Genomic DNA, 24,495 nt, shown 5'->3' with positions numbered 1-24,495 from the left:
CTTTTTTTATTTGTACCCAGTCACTTATTAAGAATACTGGAAGCGCGTTGGTCCAAGGTTAAGGAAGCCGTTCGGGCAGTGTCTTTTTGCAAGGCCCTTGTTTCCGGTGGAAGAGCATTGATCTGTAGGTAAAACGAAGCCAGAAACTTTAGGGCGTTCTCCACCTCTACTGAACTGGAACCTATCTGCATGGTTGCAGGTTAGATTTCACTTTTATCTTCAACCTGTCCTAGAAAATATAATGGGAGTGGACGATTGGCCAGCCTGGGCAAGCCAAACACTTGTGCTTCCAGGCACTCGGCCCCCTTTGCCGAGTGGTCTTTTTCCAATAGAGATGTCAATATTCAAGCAGCTTGGACCGCTGTGGAGTGGCAGATTTCAGAGCCCGGATAGCTCAGTCGGTAGAGCATCAGACTTTTAATCTGAGGGTCCAGGGTTCAAGTCCCTGTTCGGGCGGTGGCTGTCACCTACCTGTGAGGTCTTTGAGCTGCTGATCAGACAGTCTTTATGCACATCTGCCCTAATGCTCACTGGCCCAGAGAGTTGAAATGTCCTAGGGGACATAAGCTTCCCCCTTGGAATCTGCGCCAGAAAGAAAGGTGGCTGAAGGTGATTGCTTGACCAACAACCCTTGTCTAATGCAGCTTACCTGGGCTCCAGTTTAGGCATGTTATCTAGCGAGCTTTCAACAAAGGGCCCAAATCCTTCCACCTTGGCCTTTTTTCAGCAGTATAGCTGTTCAAACACATACGCTCCCAGTGGCCATTCAGGACTGCTGTGGGAGAAACCCATCTTGACATCTAGGGCCCTGTCCCTTTAGATTCTCCTTAGTCCTTTCAAATACTGACACTATTCAGTGGATAAACAATGGCCACTTAGGCATTGTTTCTCGGTCTCATTAGCATGCCAAGTCCCAGAATGCTCAGCGGCCCACTGGATGACACTTATGTGTCTCACCTCAATGTCAAATCCTCCTCCAAGAAAGGGTAGATGTTGGCAGACACTGTTTTGATTAGCTTTGCGCAGTGGCAGTATCGTAGCCAATGAGGTCCACCCGAGGCGTGATTATTGCTAATTGAAAACTTTTCCCAATACCCCGCCGTGATGACTTGAAATACAGTCAGCGCTGGCAATTTTTGAGAGTCTCTGAGGAGACTGTGCAATGTGTTTTAAACAGCAGATATGCCATGGTCTCTTACATACACATTGAGATGCGTTAGAGTTGAGGAAGTGTGTCATGAGGCCCGGGAACACCATAGAGGGCATTTGTGTCATCAGCAGACTGGGTAGAACAATCTGTCATTGGCACACGCCGCTCCTTCTCAACTTGCCTATAATCCAGAGTGGACTCTACCCCCTTTTATCCCTGCGTTTCCTCTGTTGGACCTGGCACCATGAGGCTAAAGGTGAACTTTTTTTATTTGTACCCAGTCACTTATTAAGAATACTGGAAGCGCGTTGGTCCAAGGTTAAGGAAGCCGTTCGGGCAGTGTCTTTTTGCAAGGCCCTTGTTTCCGGTGGAAGAGCATTGATCTGTAGGTAAAACGAAGCCAGAAACTTTAGGGCGTTCTCCACCTCTACTGAACTGGAACCTATCTGCATGGTTGCAGGTTAGATTTCACTTTTATCTTCAACCTGTCCTAGAAAATATAATGGGAGTGGACGATTGGCCAGCCTGGGCAAGCCAAACACTTGTGCTTCCAGGCACTCGGCCCCCTTTGCCGAGTGGTCTTTTTCCAATAGAGATGTCAATATTCAAGCAGCTTGGACCGCTGTGGAGTGGCAGATTTCAGAGCCCGGATAGCTCAGTCGGTAGAGCATCAGACTTTTAATCTGAGGGTCCAGGGTTCAAGTCCCTGTTCGGGCGTTGGCTGTCACCTACCTGTGAGGTCTTTGAGCTGCTGATCAGACAGTCTTCATGCACATCTGCCCTAATGCTCACTGGCCCAGAGAGTTGAAATGTCCTAGGGGACATAAGCTTCCCCCTTGGAATCTGCGCCAGAAAGAAAGGTGGCTGAAGGTGATTGCTTGACCAACAACCCTTGTCTAATGCAGCTTACCTGGGCTCCAGTTTAGGCATGTTATCTAGCGAGCTTTCAACAAAGGGCCCAAATCCTTCCACCTTGGCCTTTTTTCAGCAGTATAGCTGTTCAAACACATACGCTCCCAGTGGCCATTCAGGACTGCTGTGGGAGAAACCCATCTTGACATCTAGGGCCCTGTCCCTTTAGATTCTCCTTAGTCCTTTCAAATACTGACACTATTCAGTGGATAAACAATGGCCACTTAGGCATTGTTTCTCGGTCTCATTAGCATGCCAAGTCCCAGAATGCTCAGCGGCCCACTGGATGACACTTATGTGTCTCACCTCAATGTCAAATCCTCCTCCAAGAAAGGGTAGATGTTGGCAGACACTGTTTTGATTAGCTTTGCGCAGTGGCAGTATCGTAGCCAATGAGGTCCACCCGAGGCGTGATTATTGCTAATTGAAAACTTCTCCCAATACCCCGCCGTGATGACTTGAAATACAGTCAGCGCTGGCAATTTTTGAGAGTCTCTGAGGAGACTGTGCAATGTGTTTTAAACAGCAGATATGCCATGGTCTCTTACATACACATTGAGATGCGTTAGAGTTGAGGAAGTGTGTCATGAGGCCCGGGAACACCATAGAGGGCATTTGTGTCATCAGCAGACTGGGTAGAACAATCTGTGATTGGCACACGCCGCTCCTTCTCAACTTGCCTATAATCCAGAGTGGACTCTACCCCCTTTTATCCCTGCGTTTCCTCTGTTGGACCTGGCACCATGAGGCTAAAGGTGAACTTTTTTTATTTGTACCCAGTCACTTATTAAGAATACTGGAAGCGCGTTGGTCCAAGGTTAAGGAAGCCGTTCGGGCAGTGTCTTTTTGCAAGGCCCTTGTTTCCGGTGGAAGAGCATTGATCTGTAGGTAAAACGAAGCCAGAAACTTTAGGGCGTTCTCCACCTCTACTGAACTGGAACCTATCTGCATGGTTGCAGGTTAGATTTCACTTTTATCTTCAACCTGTCCTAGAAAATATAATGGGAGTGGACGATTGGCCAGCCTGGGCAAGCCAAACACTTGTGCTTCCAGGCACTCGGCCCCCTTTGCCGAGTGGTCTTTTTCCAATAGAGATGTCAATATTCAAGCAGCTTGGACCGCTGTGGAGTGGCAGATTTCAGAGCCCGGATAGCTCAGTCGGTAGAGCATCAGACTTTTAATCTGAGGGTCCAGGGTTCAAGTCCCTGTTCGGGGGCGGTGGCTGTCACCTACCTGTGAGGTCTTTGAGCTGCTGATCAGACAGTCTTTATGCACATCTGCCCTAATGCTCACTGGCCCAGAGAGTTGAAATGTCCTAGGGGACATAAGCTTCCCCCTTGGAATCTGCGCCAGAAAGAAAGGTGGCTGAAGGTGATTGCTTGACCAACAACCCTTGTCTAATGCAGCTTACCTGGGCTCCAGTTTAGGCATGTTATCTAGCGAGCTTTCAACAAAGGGCCCAAATCCTTCCACCTTGGCCTTTTTTCAGCAGTATAGCTGTTCAAACACATACCCTCCCAGTGGCCATTCAGGACTGCTGTGGGAGAAACCCATCTTGACATCTAGGGCCCTGTCCCTTTAGATTCTCCTTAGTCCTTTCAAATACTGACACTATTCAGTGGATAAACAATGGCCACTTAGGCATTGTTTCTCGGTCTCATTAGCATGCCAAGTCCCAGAATGCTCAGCGGCCCACTGGATGACACTTATGTGTCTCACCTCAATGTCAAATCCTCCTCCAAGAAAGGGTAGATGTTGGCAGACACTGTTTTGATTAGCTTTGCGCAGTGGCAGTATCGTAGCCAATGAGGTCCACCCGAGGCGTGATTATTGCTAATTGAAAACTTTTCCCAATACCCCGCCGTGATGACTTGAAATACAGTCAGCGCTGGCAATTTTTGAGAGTCTCTGAGGAGACTGTGCAATGTGTTTTAAACAGCAGATATGCCATGGTCTCTTACATACACATTGAGATGCGTTAGAGTTGAGGAAGTGTGTCATGAGGCCCGGGAACACCATAGAGGGCATTTGTGTCATCAGCAGACTGGGTAGAACAATCTGTCATTGGCACACGCCGCTCCTTCTCAACTTGCCTATAATCCAGAGTGGACTCTACCCCCTTTTATCCCTGCGTTTCCTCTGTTGGACCTGGCACCATGAGGCTAAAGGTGAACTTTTTTTATTTGTACCCAGTCACTTATTAAGAATACTGGAAGCGCGTTGGTCCAAGGTTAAGGAAGCCGTTCGGGCAGTGTCTTTTTGCAAGGCCCTTGTTTCCGGTGGAAGAGCATTGATCTGTAGGTAAAACGAAGCCAGAAACTTTAGGGCGTTCTCCACCTCTACTGAACTGGAACCTATCTGCATGGTTGCAGGTTAGATTTCACTTTTATCTTCAACCTGTCCTAGAAAATATAATGGGAGTGGACGATTGGCCAGCCTGGGCAAGCCAAACACTTGTGCTTCCAGGCACTCGGCCCCCTTTGCCGAGTGGTCTTTTTCCAATAGAGATGTCAATATTCAAGCAGCTTGGACCGCTGTGGAGTGGCAGATTTCAGAGCCCGGATAGCTCAGTCGGTAGAGCATCAGACTTTTAATCTGAGGGTCCAGGGTTCAAGTCCCTGTTCGGGTGGTGGCTGTCACCTACCTGTGAGGTCTTTGAGCTGCTGATCAGACAGTCTTCATGCACATCTGCCCTAATGCTCACTGGCCCAGAGAGTTGAAATGTCCTAGGGGACATAAGCTTCCCCCTTGGAATCTGCGCCAGAAAGAAAGGTGGCTGAAGGTGATTGCTTGACCAACAACCCTTGTCTAATGCAGCTTACCTGGGCTCCAGTTTAGGCATGTTATCTAGCGAGCTTTCAACAAAGGGCCCAAATCCTTCCACCTTGGCCTTTTTTCAGCAGTATAGCTGTTCAAACACATACGCTCCCAGTGGCCATTCAGGACTGCTGTGGGAGAAACCCATTGTGACGGTACTAGCCGTCACTATGGGTGACGGATCACCCTGTCCCTGGATTGTAAACCCCTTTGTGTCATTTTCTTATGAGTTTGGGACATTGCATTTTATTTTCCCTTTATTCATCCTCTGAACAACTGACTCATGGCATTGAGTTAATGTAATGTAATGTTACAACCCATCCCCCCCCCCCCTCCTGTTTCTGTGTCTAAGTGTGTGGATTCATGGCAGACAATGGTCTGAGTTGGAGACATCTCTCCGCAGGGGGTGTGTATTAAGACTGCATGTTTCAAATGTACAAATGTTCAGTTCTTATTGGTTGGTCCCTGTTCCCTTCCCCCCCCCCTTCTGTGGAAAGGCTAAGGGGAGTTTCCCTAACTGTATGTAAAACTGTTGTCTTGGAATGTAATAAACATTTTAAGCTCTGCATGGTTAACCCTCAACACCTCTGTGGATTGTCTCGTGATTGAGGGGTTACGGGCTGGATATGGCTTCTCTGCAGGCTGTGGGTGCGTTTGGAGGACAGGAGACACAGATCCGGCGGATGTGCCCACCTGGGGTACAAAGATCCGTTACATTGGTTGGCAGCGGTGGGATGTCTCCTGCAGTCCAGGACATCCAAACCACCACCAGGATTCAAGATCTGGGCAGCTGCCGAGGAGTGATACGGGGACCAGGCAGCATGAGAGCGGAGTTCGGGAGGAGGCTGCAAGGCATGCGGAAGCACCATCGGGGACCAGCGACAGAGCACACCAGGCTCGGCTGGGAGGATGTGATCCGCCGGCAACTCTGGCATGAGGCGCTAAGCCACGAGCGGCACCATCAGGGGAAGATCCTTCCCTCCTCCACAGAGATGTACCGGACACAGTACTGTGCGCGAGAGGTGTTCCTGAGGGAACGACCGCGAGATGAAGGGAAGACGGAGCTCGGAAGATTGGTCCAGGAGGAAATGAGGCTGGACGCCAGCTACAGAGCCCTCCGGTGGTTCGCGGCTCAACTGTGGCCAGGTACAGCAGATGGCAGCCCAACAGAAGGCGTTGGCTATGGCGGCGTGGGGCTGCTCCATCAAAAAATGTAAGGAGACCCAGACTTTGGGAGCGATGAGGAGTGGTGGCTGGAAAACATCCTAGACTTCCGAGATGAGGTGCTGGACCTCCCCGACGAGGTGTGTGACCTGGAGGAATTGGAGTTCCTGGTTGAGCAGGAATGGGAGCTCGAGATTGCCTACAAGCGGCTGTTTGACGGTGATCAGCAGCCTGGCATGGCTCCCGTTGCCTGGGACTGTCCGAGAGAAATAGAAGACAGTCACGAAGATGAGAAGCAAATGGGGCCAGGGGTGACCCTGCGTTTTCCCGTACTAACTGCAATGGAAGAAGCAGCGATGATACAGAGGGCCCTGCGAGCGCTAGAATGCCGGAACGCACCGGAGGTCCACCAGGCAGCGAGACAAGCTGATAGCATGAAGGTCTCAGAAGGGGGAGTTGAGACAGGTGCTGGAAGGCTGGGAAATGGTGATCAGCAGCAAGTCCAGAGTATCTCATCTGGTGCCCCAGCAGAAGCATTGGCTACAGGGCAGAGTGCCCCTGGCATCTGCCCAGCATCAGAAAAAGAGTTGGATCCGGAGAGTCTGAGAGAGGATCTGCGTGAGCTGTTTTCCCAACAGCAGATACCCCCACCGGGAGTAGAGGAAGCAATTCTCCCTCCCCAACAATTGGACACTACCCCAGTGTTTATCCCCCCAGCAGAAGCGCTGGCTACGGGGCAGAGTGCCGCTGGCCTCTGCCCACCCTCAGAGGTAGATCCAGGGAGTCCGAGGGGTGACCTCAGTGAGCCGTTTCCCCAGCACTTGGACACTACCCCAGTGGTTATCCCCCCAGCAGAAGCGCTAGCTACGGGGCAGAGTGCCACTGGCCTCTGCCCACCCTCAGAGGTAGATCCAGGGAGTCCGAGGGGTGACCTCAGTGAGCCGTTTCCCCAGCACTTGGACACTACCCCAGTGGTTATCCCCCCAGCAGAAGCGCTGGCTACGGGGCAGAGTGCCGCTGGCCTCTGCCCACCCTCAGAGGTAGATCCAGGGAGTCCGAGGGGTGACCTCAGTGAGCCGTTTCCCCAGCACTTGGACACTACCCCAGTGTTTATCCCCCCAGCAGAAGCGCAGGCTACGGGGCAGAGTGCCGCTGGCCTCTGCCCACCCTCAGAGGTAGATCCAGGGAGTCCGAGGGGTGACCTCAGTGAGCCGTTTCCCCAGCACTTGGACACTACCCCAGTGTTTATCGCCCCAGCAGAAGCACTGGCTACAGGGCAGAGTGCCCCTGGCATCTGCCCAGCATCAGAAAAAGAGTTGGATCCGGAGAGTCTGAGAGAGGATCTGCGTGAGCTGTTTTCCCAACAGCAGATATCCCCACCGGGAGTAGAGGAAGCAATTCTCCCTCCCCAACAATTGGACACTACCCCAGTGTTTATCCCTCCGGCAGAAGCGCTGGCTACAGGACAGAGTGCTGATGGTCTCTGCCCAGCATCAGAACCAGAGATGAAGAATCCGGGAGACAGTCCCTGCAAGATACCTTCTCAGCGGCTCGTAACTACACCAGGAGAAAAGCAAGTACCTTTTTCTCCCCAAATGCATAGCCCTACTAGCCTACATTCCCTACCAGCGGAAGCGCTGGCATCAGGGCAGAGAATTATTCAGCTCCCCCCAATATCTGTAACCCTGCCCTGGATCAGAGGAGTGCAGACAGCTGTTCCCACTCTGCAGTGGCTGTTTTTATTCATGGGAGACCCTATGTGCGGTTTTGCTCCCCAGCGCCAGAGTCGTTCTTTTACTTTTCCTGGTTGCCTGGGGTGGAAGTTTGTGACTAACACAGGTCCAGACCATTTGAGGGTCAGGAACCTCGTTAGTCTGTTTTTAAAAGGGGAGAAATGTGACAGAACCCACTGTCACTGTGTGTTTTGGAGGGGACTGTGCGCAAGCCTCCTACCGACAGACTATGGGCCAGAAGATACTGGAGTTTGGCGCTGCAGCCTTTTGACTTTACCATCCACTACTGCCCTGGGAAGCAAAATGGCAACGCCGACAAATTATCCAGGCAAACAAACATTGACTCTTTGGGATTTGTTACCCGACTAATTCAGGCACACACCAGTTGGAGGTCTAGTACCTGGATTAGTCTACCTTTGGGGGGAAGAGATGTGACGGTACTAGCCGTCACTATGGGTGACGGATCACCCTGTCCCTGGATTGTAAACCCCTTTGTGTCATTTTCTTATGAGTTTGGGACATTGCATTTTATTTTCCCTTTATTCATCCTCTGAACAACTGACTCATGGCATTGAGTTAATGTAATGTAATGTTACAACCCATCCCCCCCCCCTCCTGTTTCTGTGTCTAAGTGTGTGGATTCATGGCAGACAATGGTCTGAGTTGGAGACATCTCTCCGCAGGGGGTGTGTATTAAGACTGCATGTTTCAAATGTACAAATGTTCAGTTCTTATTGGTTGGTCCCTGTTCCCTTCCCCCCCCCTTCTGTGGAAAGGCTAAGGGGAGTTTCCCTAACTGTATGTAAAACTGTTGTCTTGGAATGTAATAAACAGTTTAAGCTCTGCATGGTTAACCCTCAACACCTGTGTGGATTGTCTCGTGATTGAGGGGTTACGGGCTGGATATGGCTTCTCTGCAGGCTGTGGGTGCGTTTGGAGGACAGGAGACACAGATCCGGCGGATGTGCCCACCTGGGGTACAAAGATCCGTTACACCCATCTTGACATCTAGGGCCCTGTCCCTTTAGATTCTCCTTAGTCCTTTCAAATACTGACACTATTCAGTGGATAAACAATGGCCACTTAGGCATTGTTTCTCGGTCTCATTAGCATGCCAAGTCCCAGAATGCTCAGCGGCCCACTGGATGACACTTATGTGTCTCACCTCAATGTCAAATCCTCCTCCAAGAAAGGGTAGATGTTGGCAGACACTGTTTTGATTAGCTTTGCGCAGTGGCAGTATCGTAGCCAATGAGGTCCACCCGAGGCGTGATTATTGCTAATTGAAAACTTTTCCCAATACCCCGCCGTGATAACTTGAAATACAGTCAGCGCTGGCAATTTTTGAGAGTCTCTGAGGAGACTGTGCAATGTGTTTTAAACAGCAGATATGCCATGGTCTCTTACATACACATTGAGATGCGTTAGAGTTGAGGAAGTGTGTCATGAGGCCCGGGAACACCATAGAGGGCATTTGTGTCATCAGCAGACTGGGTAGAACAATCTGTGATTGGCACACGCCGCTCCTTCTCAACTTGCCTATAATCCAGAGTGGACTCTACCCCCTTTTATCCCTGCGTTTCCTCTGTTGGACCTGGCACCATGAGGCTAAAGGTGAACTTTTTTTATTTGTACCCAGTCACTTATTAAGAATACTGGAAGCGCGTTGGTCCAAGGTTAAGGAAGCCGTTCGGGCAGTGTCTTTTTGCAAGGCCCTTGTTTCCGGTGGAAGAGCATTGATCTGTAGGTAAAACGAAGCCAGAAACTTTAGGGCGTTCTCCACCTCTACTGAACTGGAACCTATCTGCATGGTTACAGGCTAGATTTCACTTTTATCTTCAACCTGTCCTAGAAAATATAATGGGAGTGGACGATTGGCCAGCCTGGGCAAGCCAAACACTTGTGCTTCCAGGCACTCGGCCCCCTTTGCCGAGTGGTCTTTTTCCAATAGAGATGTCACTATTCAAGCAGCTTGGACCGCTGTGGAGTGGCAGATTTCAGAGCCCGGATAGCTCAGTCGGTAGAGCATCAGACTTTTAATCTGAGAGTCCAGGGTTCAAGTCCCTGTTCGGGCGGTGGCTGTCACCTACCTGTGAGGTCTTTGAGCTGCTGATCAGACAGTCTTTATGCACATCTGCCCTAATGCTCACTGGCCCAGAGAGTTGAAATGTCCTAGGGGACATAAGCTTCCCCCTTGGAATCTGCGCCAGAAAGAAAGGTGGCTGAAGGTGATTGCTTGACCAACAACCCTTGTCTAATGCAGCTTACCTGGGCTCCAGTTTAGGCATGTTATCTAGCGAGCTTTCAACAAAGGGCCCAAATCCTTCCACCTTGGCCTTTTTTCAGCAGTATAGCTGTTCAAACACATACGCTCCCAGTGGCCATTCAGGACTGCTGTGGGAGAAACCCATCTTGACATCTAGGGCCCTGTCCCTTTAGATTCTCCTTAGTCCTTTCAAATACTGACACTATTCAGTGGATAAACAATGGCCACTTAGGCATTGTTTCTCGGTCTCATTAGCATGCCAAGTCCCAGAATGCTCAGCGGCCCACTGGATGACATTTATGTGTCTCACCTCAATGTCAAATCCTCCTCCAAGAAAGGGTAGATGTTGGCAGACACTGTTTTGATTAGCTTTGCACAGTGGCAGTATCGTAGCCAATGAGGTCCACCCGAGGCGTGATTATTGCTAATTGAAAACTTTTCCCAATACCCCGCCGTGATGACTTGAAATACAGTCAGCGCTGGCAATTTTTGAGAGTCTCTGAGGAGACTGTGCAATGTGTTTTAAACAGCAGATATGCCATGGTCTCTTACATACACATTGAGATGCGTTAGAGTTGAGGAAGTGTGTCATGAGGCCCGGGAACACCATAGAGGGCATTTGTGTCATCAGCAGACTGGGTAGAACAATCTGTGATTGGCACACGCCGCTCCTTCTCAACTTGCCTATAATCCAGAGTGGACTCTACCCCCTTTTATCCCTGCGTTTCCTCTGTTGGACCTGGCACCATGAGGCTAAAGGTGAACTTTTTTTATTTGTACCCAGTCACTTATTAAGAATACTGGAAGCGCGTTGGTCCAAGGTTAAGGAAGCCGTTCGGGCAGTGTCTTTTTGCAAGGCTCTTGTTTCCGGTGGAAGAGCATTGATCTGTAGGTAAAACGAAGCCAGAAACTTTAGGGCGTTCTCCACCTCTACTGAACTGGAACCTATCTGCATGGTTACAGGTTAGATTTCACTTTTATCTTCAACCTGTCCTAGAAAATATAATGGGAGTGGACGATTGGCCAGCCTGGGCAAGCCAAACACTTGTGCTTCCAGGCACTCGGCCCCCTTTGCCGAGTGGTCTTTTTCCAATAGAGATGTCAATATTCAAGCAGCTTGGACCGCTGTGGAGTGGCAGATTTCAGAGCCCGAATAGCTCAGTCGGTAGAGCATCAGACTTTTAATCTGAGGGTCCAGGGTTCAAGTCCCTGTTCGGGTGGTGGCTGTCACCTACCTGTGAGGTCTTTGAGCTGCTGATCAGACAGTCTTTATGCACATCTGCCCTAATGCTCACTGGCCCAGAGAGTTGAAATGTCCTAGGGGACATAAGCTTCCCCCTTGGAATCTGCGCCAGAAAGAAAGGTGGCTGAAGGTGATTGCTTGACCAACAACCCTTGTCTAATGCAGCTTACCCGGGCTCCAGTTTAGGCATGTTATCTAGCGAGCTTTCAACAAAGGGCCCAAATCCTTCCACCTTGGCCTTTTTTCAGCAGTATAGCTGTTCAAACACATACGCTCCCAGTGGCCATTCAGGACTGCTGTAGGAGAAACCCATCTTGACATCTAGGGCCCTGTCCCTTTAGATTCTCCTTAGTCCTTTCAAATACTGACACTATTCAGTGGATAAACAATGGCCACTTAGGCATTGTTTCTCGGTCTCATTAGCATGCCAAGTCCCAGAATGCTCAGCGGCCCACTGGATGACACTTATGTGTCTCACCTCAATGTCAAATCCTCCTCCAAGAAAGGGTAGATGTTGGCAGACACTGTTTTGATTAGCTTTGCGCAGTGGCAGTATCGTAGCCAATGAGGTCCACCCGAGGCGTGATTATTGCTAATTGAAAACTTTTCCCAATACCCCGCCGTGATGACTTGAAATACAGTCAGCGCTGGCAATTTTTGAGAGTCTCTGAGGAGACTGTGCAATGTGTTTTAAACAGCAGATATGCCATGGTCTCTTACATACACATTGAGATGCGTTAGAGTTGAGGAAGTGTGTCATGAGGCCCGGGAACACCATAGAGGGCATTTGTGTCATCAGCAGACTGGGTAGAACAATCTGTGATTGGCACACGCCGCTCCTTCTCAACTTGCCTATAATCCAGAGTGGACTCTACCCCCTTTTATCCCTGCGTTTCCTCTGTTGGACCTGGCACCATGAGGCTAAAGGTGAACTTTTTTTATTTGTACCCAGTCACTTATTAAGAATACTGGAAGCGCGTTGGTCCAAGGTTAAGGAAGCCGTTCGGGCAGTGTCTTTTTGCAAGGCCCTTGTTTCCGGTGGAAGAGCATTGATCTGTAGGTAAAACGAAGCCAGAAACTTTAGGGCGTTCTCCACCTCTACTGAACTGGAACCTATCTGCATGGTTGCAGGTTAGATTTCACTTTTATCTTCAACCTGTCCTAGAAAATATAATGGGAGTGGACGATTGGCCAGCCTGGGCAAGCCAAACACTTGTGCTTCCAGGCACTCGGCCCCCTTTGCCGAGTGGTCTTTTTCCAATAGAGATGTCAATATTCAAGCAGCTTGGACCGCTGTGGAGTGGCAGATTTCAGAGCCCGGATAGCTCAGTCGGTAGAGCATCAGACTTTTATTCCGAGGGTCCAGGGTTCAAGTCCCTGTTCGGGCGTTGGCTGTCACCTACCTGTGAGGTCTTTGAGCTGCTGATCAGACAGTCTTTATGCACATCTGCCCTAATGCTCACTGGCCCAGAGAGTTGAAATGTCCTAGGGGACATAAGCTTCCCCCTTGGAATCTGCGCCAGAAAGAAAGGTGGCTGAAGGTGATTGCTTGACCAACAACCCTTGTCTAATGCAGCTTACCTGGGCTCCAGTTTAGGCATGTTATCTAGCGAGCTTTCAACAAAGGGCCCAAATCCTTCCACCTTGGCCTTTTTTCAGCAGTATAGCTGTTCAAACACATACGCTCCCAGTGGCCATTCAGGACTGCTGTGGGAGAAACCCATCTTGACATCTAGGGCCCTGTCCCTTTAGATTCTCCTTAGTCCTTTCAAATACTGACACTATTCAGTGGATAAACAATGGCCACTTAGGCATTGTTTCTCGGTCTCATTAGCATGCCAAGTCCCAGAATGCTCAGCGGCCCACTGGATGACACTTATGTGTCTCACCTCAATGTCAAATCCTCCTCCAAGAAAGGGTAGATGTTGGCAGACACTGTTTAGATTAGCTGTGCGCAGTGGCAGTATCGTAGCCAATGAGGTCCACCTGAGGCGTGATTATTGCTAATTGAAAACTTTTCCCAATACCCCGCCGTGATGACTTGAAATACAGTCAGCGCTGGCAATTTTTGAGAGTCTCTGAGGAGACTGTGCAATGTGTTTTAAACAGCAGATATGCCATTGTCTCTTACATACACATTGAGATGCGTTAGAGTTGAGGAAGTGTGTCATGAGGCCTAGAGTTGAGGAAGTGTGTCATGAGGCCCGGGAACACCATAGAGGGCATTTGTGTCATCAGCAGACTGGGTAGAACAATCTGTGATTGGCACACGCCGCTCCTTCTCAACTTGCCTATAATCAAGAGTGGACTCTACCCCCTTTTATCCCTGCGTTTCCTCTGTTGGACCTGGCACCATGAGGCTAAAGGTGAACTTTTTTTATTTGTACCCAGTCACTTATTAAGAATACTGGAAGCGCGTTGGTCCAAGGTTAAGGAAGCCGTTCGGGCAGTGTCTTTTTGCAAGGCCCTTGTTTCCGGTGGAAGAGCATTGATCTGTAGGTAAAACGAAGCCAGAAACTTTAGGGCGTTCTCCACCTCTACTGAACTGGAACCTATTTGCATGGTTACAGGTTAGATTTCACTTTTATCTTCAACCTGTCCTAGAAAATATAATGGGAGTGGACGATTGGCCAGCCTGGGCAAGCCAAACACTTGTGCTTCCAGGCACTCGGCCCCCTTTGCCGAGTGGTCTTTTTCCAATAGAGATGTCAATATTCAAGCAGCTTGGACCTCTGTGGAGTGGCAGATTTCAGAGCCTGGATAGCTCAGTCGGTTGAGCATCAGACTTTTAATCTGAGGGTCCAGGGTTCAAGTCCCTGTTCGGGCGGTGGCTGTCACCTACCTGTGAGGTCTTTGAGCTGCTGATCAGACAGTCTTTATGCACATCTGCCCTAATGCTCACTGGCCCAGAGAGTTGAAATGTCCTAGGGGACATAAGCTTCCCCCTTGGAATCTGCGCCAGAAAGAAAGGTGGCTGAAGGTGATTGCTTGACCAACAACCCTTGTCTAATGCAGCTTACCTGGGCTCCAGTTTAGGCATGTTATCTAGCGAGCTTTCAACAAAGGGCCCAAATCCTTCCACCTTGGCCTTTTTTCAGCAGTATAGCTGTTCAAACACATACGCTCCCAGTGGCCATTCAGGACTGCTGTGGGAGAAACCCATCTTGACATCTAGGGCCCTGTCCCTTTAGATTCTCCTTAGTCCTTTCAAATACTGACACTATTCAGTGGATAAACAATGGCCACTTAGGCATTGTTTCTCGGTCTCATTAGCATGCCAAGTCCCAGAATGCTCAGCGGCCCACTGGATGACACTTATGTGTCTCACCTCAATGTCAAATCCTCCTCCAAGAAAGGGTAGATGTTGGCAGACACTGTTTTGATTAGCTTTGCGCAGTGGCAGTATCGTAGCCAATGAGGTCCACCCGAGGCGTGATTATTGCTAATTGAAAACTTTTCCCAATACCCCGCCGTGATGACTTGAAATACAGTCAGCGCTGGCAATTTTTGAGAGTCTCTGAGGAGACTGTGCAATGTGTTTTAAACAGCAGATATGCCATGGTCTCTTACATACACATTGAGATGCGTTAGAGTTGAGGAAGTGTGTCATGAGGCCCGGGAACACCATAGAGGGCATTTGTGTCATCAGCAGACTGGGTAGAACAATCTGTGATTGGCACACGCCGCTCCTTCTCAACTTGCCTATAATCCAGAGTGGACTCTACCCCCTTTTATCCCTGCGTTTCCTCTGTTGGACCTGGCACCATGAGGCTAAAGGTGAACTTTTTTTATTTGTACCCAGTCACTTATTAAGAATACTGGAAGCGCGTTGGTCCAAGGTTAAGGAAGCCGTTCGGGCAGTGTCTTTTTGCAAGGCCCTTGTTTCCGGTGGAAGAGCATTGATCTGTAGGTAAAACGAAGCCAGAAACTTTAGGGCGTTCTCCACCTCTACTGAACTGGAACCTATCTGCATGGTTGCAGGTTAGATTTCACTTTTATCTTCAACCTGTCCTAGAAAATATAATGGGAGTGGACGATTGGCCAGCCTGGGCAAGCCAAACACTTGTGCTTCCAGGCACTCGGCCCCCTTTGCCGAGTGGTCTTTTTCCAATAGAGATGTCAATATTCAAGCAGCTTGGACCGCTGTGGAGTGGCAGATTTCAGAGCCCGGATAGCTCAGTCGGTAGAGCATCAGACTTTTAATCTGAGGGTCCAGGGTTCAAGTCCCTGTTCGGGCGTTGCCTGTCACCTACCTGTGAGGTCTTTGAGCTGCTGATCAGACAGTCTTTATGCACATCTGCCCTAATGCTCACTGGCCCAGAGAGTTGAAATGTCCTAGGGGACATAAGCTTCCCCCTTGGAATCTGCGCCAGAAAGAAAGGTGGCTGAAGGTGATTGCTTGACCAACAACCCTTGTCTAATGCAGCTTACCTGGGCTCCAGTTTAGGCATGTTATCTAGCGAGCTTTCAACAAAGGGCCCAAATCCTTCCACCTTGGCCTTTTTTCAGCAGTATAGCTGTTCAAACACATACGCTCCCAGTGGCCATTCAGGACTGCTGTGGGAGAAACCCATCTTGACATCTAGGGCCCTGTCCCTTTAGATTCTCCTTAGTCCTTTCAAATACTGACACTATTCAGTGGATAAACAATGGCCACTTAGGCATTGTTTCTCAGTCTCATTAGCATGCCAAGTCCCAGAATGCTCAGCGGCCCACTGGATGACACTTATGTGTCTCACCTCAATGTCAAATCCTCCTCCAAGAAAGGGTAGATGTTGGCAGACACTGTTTAGATTAGCTGTGCGCAGTGGCAGTATCGTAGCCAATGAGGTCCACCCGAGGCGTGATTATTGCTAATTGAAAACTTTTCCCAATATCCCGCCGTGATGACTTGAAATACAGTCAGCGCTGGCAATTTTTGAGAGTCTCTGAGGAGACTGTGCAATGTGTTTTAAACAGCAGATATGCACATTGAGATTGAGATGCGTTAGAGTTGAGGAAGTGTGTCATGAGGCCCGGGAACACCATAGAGGGCATTTGTGTCATCAGCAGACTGGGTAGAACAATCTGTGATTGGCACACGCCGCTCCTTCTCAACTTGCCTATAATCAAGAGTGGACTCTACCCCCTTTTATCCCTGCGTTTCCTCTGTTGGACCTGGCACCATGAGGCTAAAGGTGAACTTTTTTTATTTGTACCCAGTCACTTATTAAGAATACTGGAAGCGCGTTGGTCCAAGGTTAAGGAAGCCGTTCGGGCAGTGTCTTTTTGCAAGGCCCTTGTTTCCGGTGGAAGAGCATTGATCTGTAGGTAAAACGAAGCCAGAAACTTTAGGGCGTTCTCCACCTCTACTGAACTGGAACCTATTTGCATGGTTACAGGTTAGATTTCACTTTTATCTTCAACCTGTCCTAGAAAATATAATGGGAGTGGACGATTGGCCAGCCTGGGCAAGCCAAACACTTGTGCTTCCAGGCACTCGGCCCCCTTTGCCGAGTGGTCTTTTTCCAATAGAGATGTCAATATTCAAGCAGCTTGGACCGCTGTGGAGTGGCAGATTTCAGAGCCCGGATAGCTCAGTCGGTAGAGCATCAGACTTTTAATCTGAGGGTCCAGGGTTCAAGTCCCTGTTCGGGCGGTGGCTGTCACCTACCTGTGAGGTCTTTGAGCTGCTGATCAGACAGTCTTTATGCACATCTGCCCTAATGCTCACTGGCCCAGAGAGTTGAAATGTCCTAGGGGACATAAGCTTCCCCTTTGGAATCTGCGCCAGAAAGAAAGGGGGCTGAAGGTGATTGCTTGACCAACAACCCTTGTCTAATGCAGCTTACCTGGGCTCCAGTTTAGGCATGTTATCTAGCGAGCTTTCAACAAAGGGCCCAAATCCTTCCACCTTGGCCATTTTTCAGCAGTATAGCTGTTCAAACACATACGCTCCCAGTGGCCATTCAGGACTGCTGTGGGAGAAACCCATCTTGACATCTAGGGCCCTGTCCCTTTAGATTCTCCTTAGTCCTTTCAAATACTGACACTATTCAGTGGATAAACAATGGCCACTTAGGCATTGTTTCTCGGTCTCATTAGCATGCCAAGTCCCAGAATGCTCAGCGGCCCACTGGATGACACTTATGTGTCTCACCTCAATGTCAAATCCTCCTCCAAGAAAGGGTAGATGTTGGCAGACACTGTTTTGATTAGCTTTGCGCAGTGGCAGTATCGTAGCCAATGAGGTCCACCCGAGGCGTGATTATTGCTAATTGAAAACTTTTCCCAATACTCCGCCGTGATGACTTGAAATACAGTCAGCGCTGGCAATTTTTGAGAGTCTCTGAGGAGACTGTGCAATGTGTTTTAAACAGCAGATATGCCATGGTCTCTTACATACACATTGAGATGCGTTAGAGTTGAGGAAGTGTGTCATGAGGCCCGGGAACACCATAGAGGGCATTTGTGTCATCAGCAGACTGGGTAGAACAATCTGTGATTGGCACACGCCGCTCCTTCTCAACTTGCCTATAATCCAGAGTGGACTCTACCCCCTTTTATCCCTGCGTTTCCTCTGTTGGACCTGGCACCATGAGGCTAAAGGTGAACTTTTTTTATTTGTACCCAGTCACTTATTAAGAATACTGGAAGCGCGTTGGTCCAAGGTTAAGGAAGCCGTTCGGGCAGTGTCTTTTTGCAAGGCCCTTGTTTCCGGTGGAAGAGCATTGATCTGTAGGTAAAACGAAGCCAGAAACTTTAGGGCGTTCTCCACCTCTACTGAACTGGAACCTATCTGCATGGTTACAGGTTAGATTTCACTTTTATCTTCAACCTGTCCTAGAAAATATAATGGGAGTGGACGATTGGCCAGCCTGGGCAAGCCAAACACTTGTGCTTCCAGGCACTCGGCCCCCTTTGCCGAGTGGTCTTTTTCCAATAGAGATGTCAATATTCAAGCAGCTTGGACCGCTGTGGAGTGGCAGATTTCAGAGCCCGGATAGCTCAGTCGGTAGAGCATCAGACTTTTAATCTGAGGGTCCAGGGTTCAAGTCCCTGTTCGGGCGGTGGCTGTCACCTACCTGTGAGGTCTTTGAGCTGCTGATCAGACAGTCTTTATGCACATCTGCCCTAATGCTCACTGGCCCAGAGAGTTGAAATGTCCTAGGGGACATAAGCTTCCCCCTTGGAATCTGCGCCAGAAAGAAAGGTGGCTGAAGGTGATTGCTTGACCAACAACCCTTGTCTAATGCAGCTTACCTGGGCTCCAGTTTAGGCATGTTATCTAGCGAGCTTTCAACAAAGGGCCCAAATCCTTCCACCTTGGCCTTTTTTCAGCAGTATAGCTGTTCAAACACATACGCTCCCAGTGGCCATTCAGGACTGCTGTGGGAGAAACCCATCTTGACATCTAGGGCCCTGTCCCTTTAGATTCTCCTTAGTCCTTTCAAATACTGACACTATTCAGTGGATAAACAATGGCCACTTAGGCATTGTTTCTCGGTCTCATTAGCATGCCAAGTCCCAGAATGCTCAGCGGCCCACTGGATGACACTTATGTGTCTCACCTCAATGTCAAATCCTCCTCCAAGAAAGGGTAGATGTTGGCAGACACTGTTTTGATTAGCTTTGCGCAGTGGCAGTATCGTAGCCAATGAGGTCCACCCGAGGCGTGATTATTGCTAATTGAAAACTTTTCCCAATACCCCGCCGTGATGACTTGAAATACAGTCAGCGCTGGCAATTTTTGAGAGTCTCTGAGGAGACTGTGCAATGTGTTTTAAACAGCAGATATGCCATGGTCTCTTACATACACATTGAGATGCGTTAGAGTTGAGGAAGTGTGTCATGAGGCCCGGGAACACCATAGAGGGCATTTGTGTCATCAGCAGACTGGGTAGAACAATCTGTGATTGGCACACGCCGCTCCTTCTCATCTTGCCTATAATCCAGAGTGGTCTCTACCCCCTTTTATCCCTGCGTTTCCTCTGTTGGACCTGGCACCATGAGGCTAAAGGTGAACTTTTTTTATTTGTACCCAGTCACTTATTAAGAATACTGGAAGCGCGTTGGTCCAAGGTTAAGGAAGCCGTTCGGGCAGTGTCTTTTTGCAAGGCCCTTGTTTCCGGTGGAAGAGCATTGATCTGTAGGTAAAACGAAGCCAGAAACTTTAGGGCGTTCTCCACCTCTACTGAACTGGAACCTATCTGCATGGTTGCAGGTTAGATTTCACTTTTATCTTCAACCTGTCCTAGAAAATATAATGGGAGTGGACGATTGGCCAGCCTGGGCAAGCCAAACACTTGTGCTTCCAGGCACTCGGCCCCCTTTGCCGAGTGGTCTTTTTCCAATAGAGATGTCAATATTCAAGCAGCTTGGACCGCTGTGGATGGCAGATTTCAGAGCCCGGATAGCTCAGTCGGTAGAGCATCAGACTTTTAAGCTGAGGGTCCAGGGTTCAAGTCCCTGTTCGGGCGGTGGCTGTCACCTACCTGTGAGGTCTTTGAGCTGCTGATCAGACAGTCTTTATGCACATCTGCCCTAATGCTCACTGGCCCAGAGAGTTGAAATGTCCTAGGGGACATAAGCTTCCCCCTTGGAATCTGCGCCAGAAAGAAAGGTGGCTGAAGGTGATTGCTTGACCAACAACCCTTGTCTAATGCAGCTTACCTGGGCTCCAGTTTAGGCATGTTATCTAGCGAGCTTTCAACAAAGGGCCCAAATCCTTCCACCTTGGCCTTTTTTCAGCAGTATAGCTGTTCAAACACATACGCTCCCAGAGGCCATTCAGGACTGCTGTGGGAGAAACCCATCTTGACATCTAGGGCCCTGTCCCTTTAGATTCTCCTTAGTCCTTTCAAATACTGACACTATTCAGTGGATAAACAATGGCCACTTAGGCATTGTTTCTCGGTCTCATTAGCATGCCAAGTCCCAGAATGCTCAGCGGCCCACTGGATGACACTTATGTGTCTCACCTCAATGTCAAATCCTCCTCCAAGAAAGGGTAGATGTTGGCAGACACTGTTTTGATTAGCTTTGCGCAGTGGCAGTATCGTAGCCAATGAGGTCCACCCGAGGCGTGATTATTGCTAATTGAAAACTTTTCCCAATACCCCGCCGTGATGACTTGAAATACAGTCAGCGCTGGCAATTTTTGAGAGTCTCTGAGGAGACTGTGCAATGTGTTTTAAACAGCAGATATGCCATGGTCTCTTACATACACATTGAGATGCGTTAGAGTTGAGGAAGTGTGTCATGAGGCCCGGGAACACCATAGAGGGCATTTGTGTCATCAGCAGACTGGGTAGAACAATCTGTGATTGGCACACGCCGCTCCTTCTCAACTTGCCTATAATCCAGAGTGGACTCTACCCCCTTTTATCCCTGCGTTTCCTCTGTTGGACCTGGCACCATGAGGCTAAAGGTGAACTTTTTTTATTTGTACCCAGTCACTTATTAAGAATACTGGAAGCGCGTTGGTCCAAGGTTAAGGAAGCTGTTCGGGCAGTGTCTTTTTGCAAGGCCCTTGTTTCCGGTGGAAGAGCATTGATCTGTAGGTAAAACGAAGCCAGAAACTTTAGGGCGTTCTCCACCTCTACTGAACTGGAACCTATCTGCATGGTTACAGGTTAGATTTCACTTTTATCTTCAACCTGTCCTAGAAAATATAATGGGAGTGGACGATTGGCCAGCCTGGGCAAGCCAAACACTTGTGCTTCCAGGCACTCGGCCCCCTTTGCCGAGTGGTCTTTTTCCAATAGAGATGTCAATATTCAAGCAGCTTGGACCGCTGTGGAGTGGCAGATTTCAGAGCCCGGATAGCTCAGTCGGTAGAGCATCAGACTTTTAATCTGAGGGTCCAGGGTTCAAGTCCCTGTTCGGGCGGTGGCTGTCACCTACCTGTGAGGTCTTTGAGCTGCTGATCAGACAGTCTTTATGCACATCTGCCCTAATGCTCACTGGCCCAGAGAGTTGAAATGTCCTAGGGGACATAAGCTTCCCCCTTGGAATCTGCGCCAGAAAGAAAGGTGGCTGAAGGTGATTGCTTGACCAACAACCCTTGTCTAATGCAGCTTACCTGGGCTCCAGTTTAGGCATGTTATCTAGCGAGCTTTCAACAAAGGGCCCAAATCCTTCCACCTTGGCCTTTTTTCAGCAGTATAGCTGTTCAAACACATACGCTCCCAGTGGCCATTCAGGACTGCTGTGGGAGAAACCCATCTTGACATCTAGGGCCCTGTCCCTTTAGATTCTCCTTAGTCCTTTCAAATACTGACACTATTCAGTGGATAAACAATGGCCACTTAGGCATTGTTTCTCGGTCTCATTAGCATGCCAAGTCCCAGAATGCTCAGCGGCCCACTGGATGACACTTATGTGTCTCACCTCAATGTCAAATCCTCCTCCAAGAAAGGGTAGATGTTGGCAGACACTGTTTTTATTAGCTTTGCGCAGTGGCAGTATCGTAGCCAATGAGGTCCACCCGAGGCGTGATTATTGCTAATTGAAAACTTTTCCCAATACCCCGCCGTGATGACTTGAAATACAGTCAGCGCTGGCAATTTTTGAGAGTCTCTGAGGAGACTGTGCAATGTGTTTTAAACAGCAGATATGCCATGGTCTATCACATACACATTGAGATGCGTTAGAGTTGAGGAAGTGTGTCATGAGGCCCGGGAACACCATAGAGGGCATTTGTGTCATCAGCAGACTGGGTAGAACAATCTGTGATTGGCACACGCCGCTCCTTCTCAACTTGCCTATAATCCAGAGTGGACTCTACCCCCTTTTATCCCTGCGTTTCCTCTGTTGGACCTGGCACCATGAGGCTAAAGGTGAACTTTTTTTATTTGTACCCAGTCACTTATTAAGAATACTGGAAGCGCGTTGGTCCAAGGTTAAGGAAGCCGTTCGGGCAGTGTCTTTTTGCAAGGCCCTTGTTTCCGGTGGAAGAGCATTGATCTGTAGGTAAAACGAAGCCAGAAACTTTAGGGCGTTCTCCACCTCTACTGAACTGGAACCTATCTGCATGGTTACAGGTTAGATTTCACTTTTATCTTCAACCTGTCCTAGAAAATATAATGGGAGTGGACGATTGGCCAGCCTGGGCAAGCCAAACACTTGTGCTTCCAGGCACTCGGCCCCCTTTGCCGAGTGGTCTTTTTCCAATAGAGATGTCAATATTCAAGCAGCTTGGACCGCTGTGGAGTGGCAGATTTCAGAGCCCGGATAGCTCAGTCGGTAGAGCATCAGACTTTTAATCTGAGGGTCCAGGGTTCAAGTCCCTGTTCGGGCGGTGGCTGTCACCTACCTGTGAGGTCTTTGAGCTGCTGATCAGACAGTCTTTATGCACATCTGCCCTAATGCTCACTGGCCCAGAGAGTTGAAATGTCCTAGGGGACATAAGCTTCCCCCTTGGAATCTGCGCCAGAAAGAAAGGTGGCTGAAGGTGATTGCTTGACCAACAACCCTTGTCTAATGCAGCTTACCTGGGCTCCAGTTTAGGCATGTTATCTAGCGAGCTTTCAACAAAGGGCCCAAATCCTTCCACCTTGGCCTTTTTCAGCAGTATAGCTGTTCAAACACATACGCTCCCAGTGGCCATTCAGGACTGCTGTGGGAGAAACCCATCTTGACATCTAGGGCCCTGTCCCTTTAGATTCTCCTTAGTCCTTTCAAATACTGACACTATTCAGTGGATAAACAATGGCCACTTAGGCATTGTTTCTCGGTCTCATTAGCATGCCAAGTCCCAGAATGCTCAGCGGCCCACTGGATGACACTTATGTGTCTCACCTCAATGTCAAATCCTCCTCCAAGAAAGGGTAGATGTTGGCAGACACTGTTTTGATTAGCTTTGCGCAGTGGCAGTATCGTAGCCAATGAGGTCCACCCGAGGCGTGATTATTGCTAATTGAAAACTTTTCCCAATACCCCGCCGTGATGACTTGAAATACAGTCAGCGCTGGCAATTTTTGAGAGTCTCTGAGGAGACTGTGCAATGTGTTTTAAACAGCAGATATGCCATGGTCTCTTACATACACATTGAGATGCGTTAGAGTTGAGGAAGTGTGTCATGAGGCCCGGGAACACCATAGAGGGCATTTGTGTCATCAGCAGACTGGGTAGAACAATCTGTGATTGGCACACGCCGCTCCTTCTCATCTTGCCTATAATCCAGAGTGGTCTCTACCCCCTTTTATCCCTGCGTTTCCTCTGTTGGACCTGGCACCATGAGGCTAAAGGTGAACTTTTTTTATTTGTACCCAGTCACTTATTAAGAATACTGGAAGCGCGTTGGTCCAAGGTTAAGGAAGCCGTTCGGGCAGTGTCTTTTTGCAAGGCCCTTGTTTCCGGTGGAAGAGCATTGATCTGTAGGTAAAACGAAGCCAGAAACTTTAGGGCGTTCTCCACCTCTACTGAACTGGAACCTATCTGCATGGTTGCAGGTTAGATTTCACTTTTATCTTCAACCTGTCCTAGAAAATATAATGGGAGTGGACGATTGGCCAGCCTGGGCAAGCCAAACACTTGTGCTTCCAGGCACTCGGCCCCCTTTGCCGAGTGGTCTTTTTCCAATAGAGATGTCAATATTCAAGCAGCTTGGACCGCTGTGGATGGCAGATTTCAGAGCCCGGATAGCTCAGTCGGTAGAGCATCAGACTTTTAAGCTGAGGGTCCAGGGTTCAAGTCCCTGTTCGGGCGGTGGCTGTCACCTACCTGTGAGGTCTTTGAGCTGCTGATCAGACAGTCTTTATGCACATCTGCCCTAATGCTCACTGGCCCAGAGAGTTGAAATGTCCTAGGGGACATAAGCTTCCCCCTTGGAATCTGCGCCAGAAAGAAAGGTGGCTGAAGGTGATTGCTTGACCAACAACCCTTGTCTAATGCAGCTTACCTGGGCTCCAGTTTAGGCATGTTATCTAGCGAGCTTTCAACAAAGGGCCCAAATCCTTCCACCTTGGCCTTTTTTCAGCAGTATAGCTGTTCAAACACATACGCTCCCAGAGGCCATTCAGGACTGCTGTGGGAGAAACCCATCTTGACATCTAGGGCCCTGTCCCTTTAGATTCTCCTTAGTCCTTTCAAATACTGACACTATTCAGTGGATAAACAATGGCCACTTAGGCATTGTTTCTCGGTCTCATTAGCATGCCAAGTCCCAGAATGCTCAGCGGCCCACTGGATGACACTTATGTGTCTCACCTCAATGTCAAATCCTCCT

This window comes from Pelophylax lessonae (genome assembly GCF_965119305.1).
Source record: "Pelophylax lessonae genome assembly, chromosome: 4".
Taxonomy (NCBI): domain Eukaryota; kingdom Metazoa; phylum Chordata; class Amphibia; order Anura; family Ranidae; genus Pelophylax; species Pelophylax lessonae.
This window is presented reverse-complemented; position numbering follows the sequence as displayed.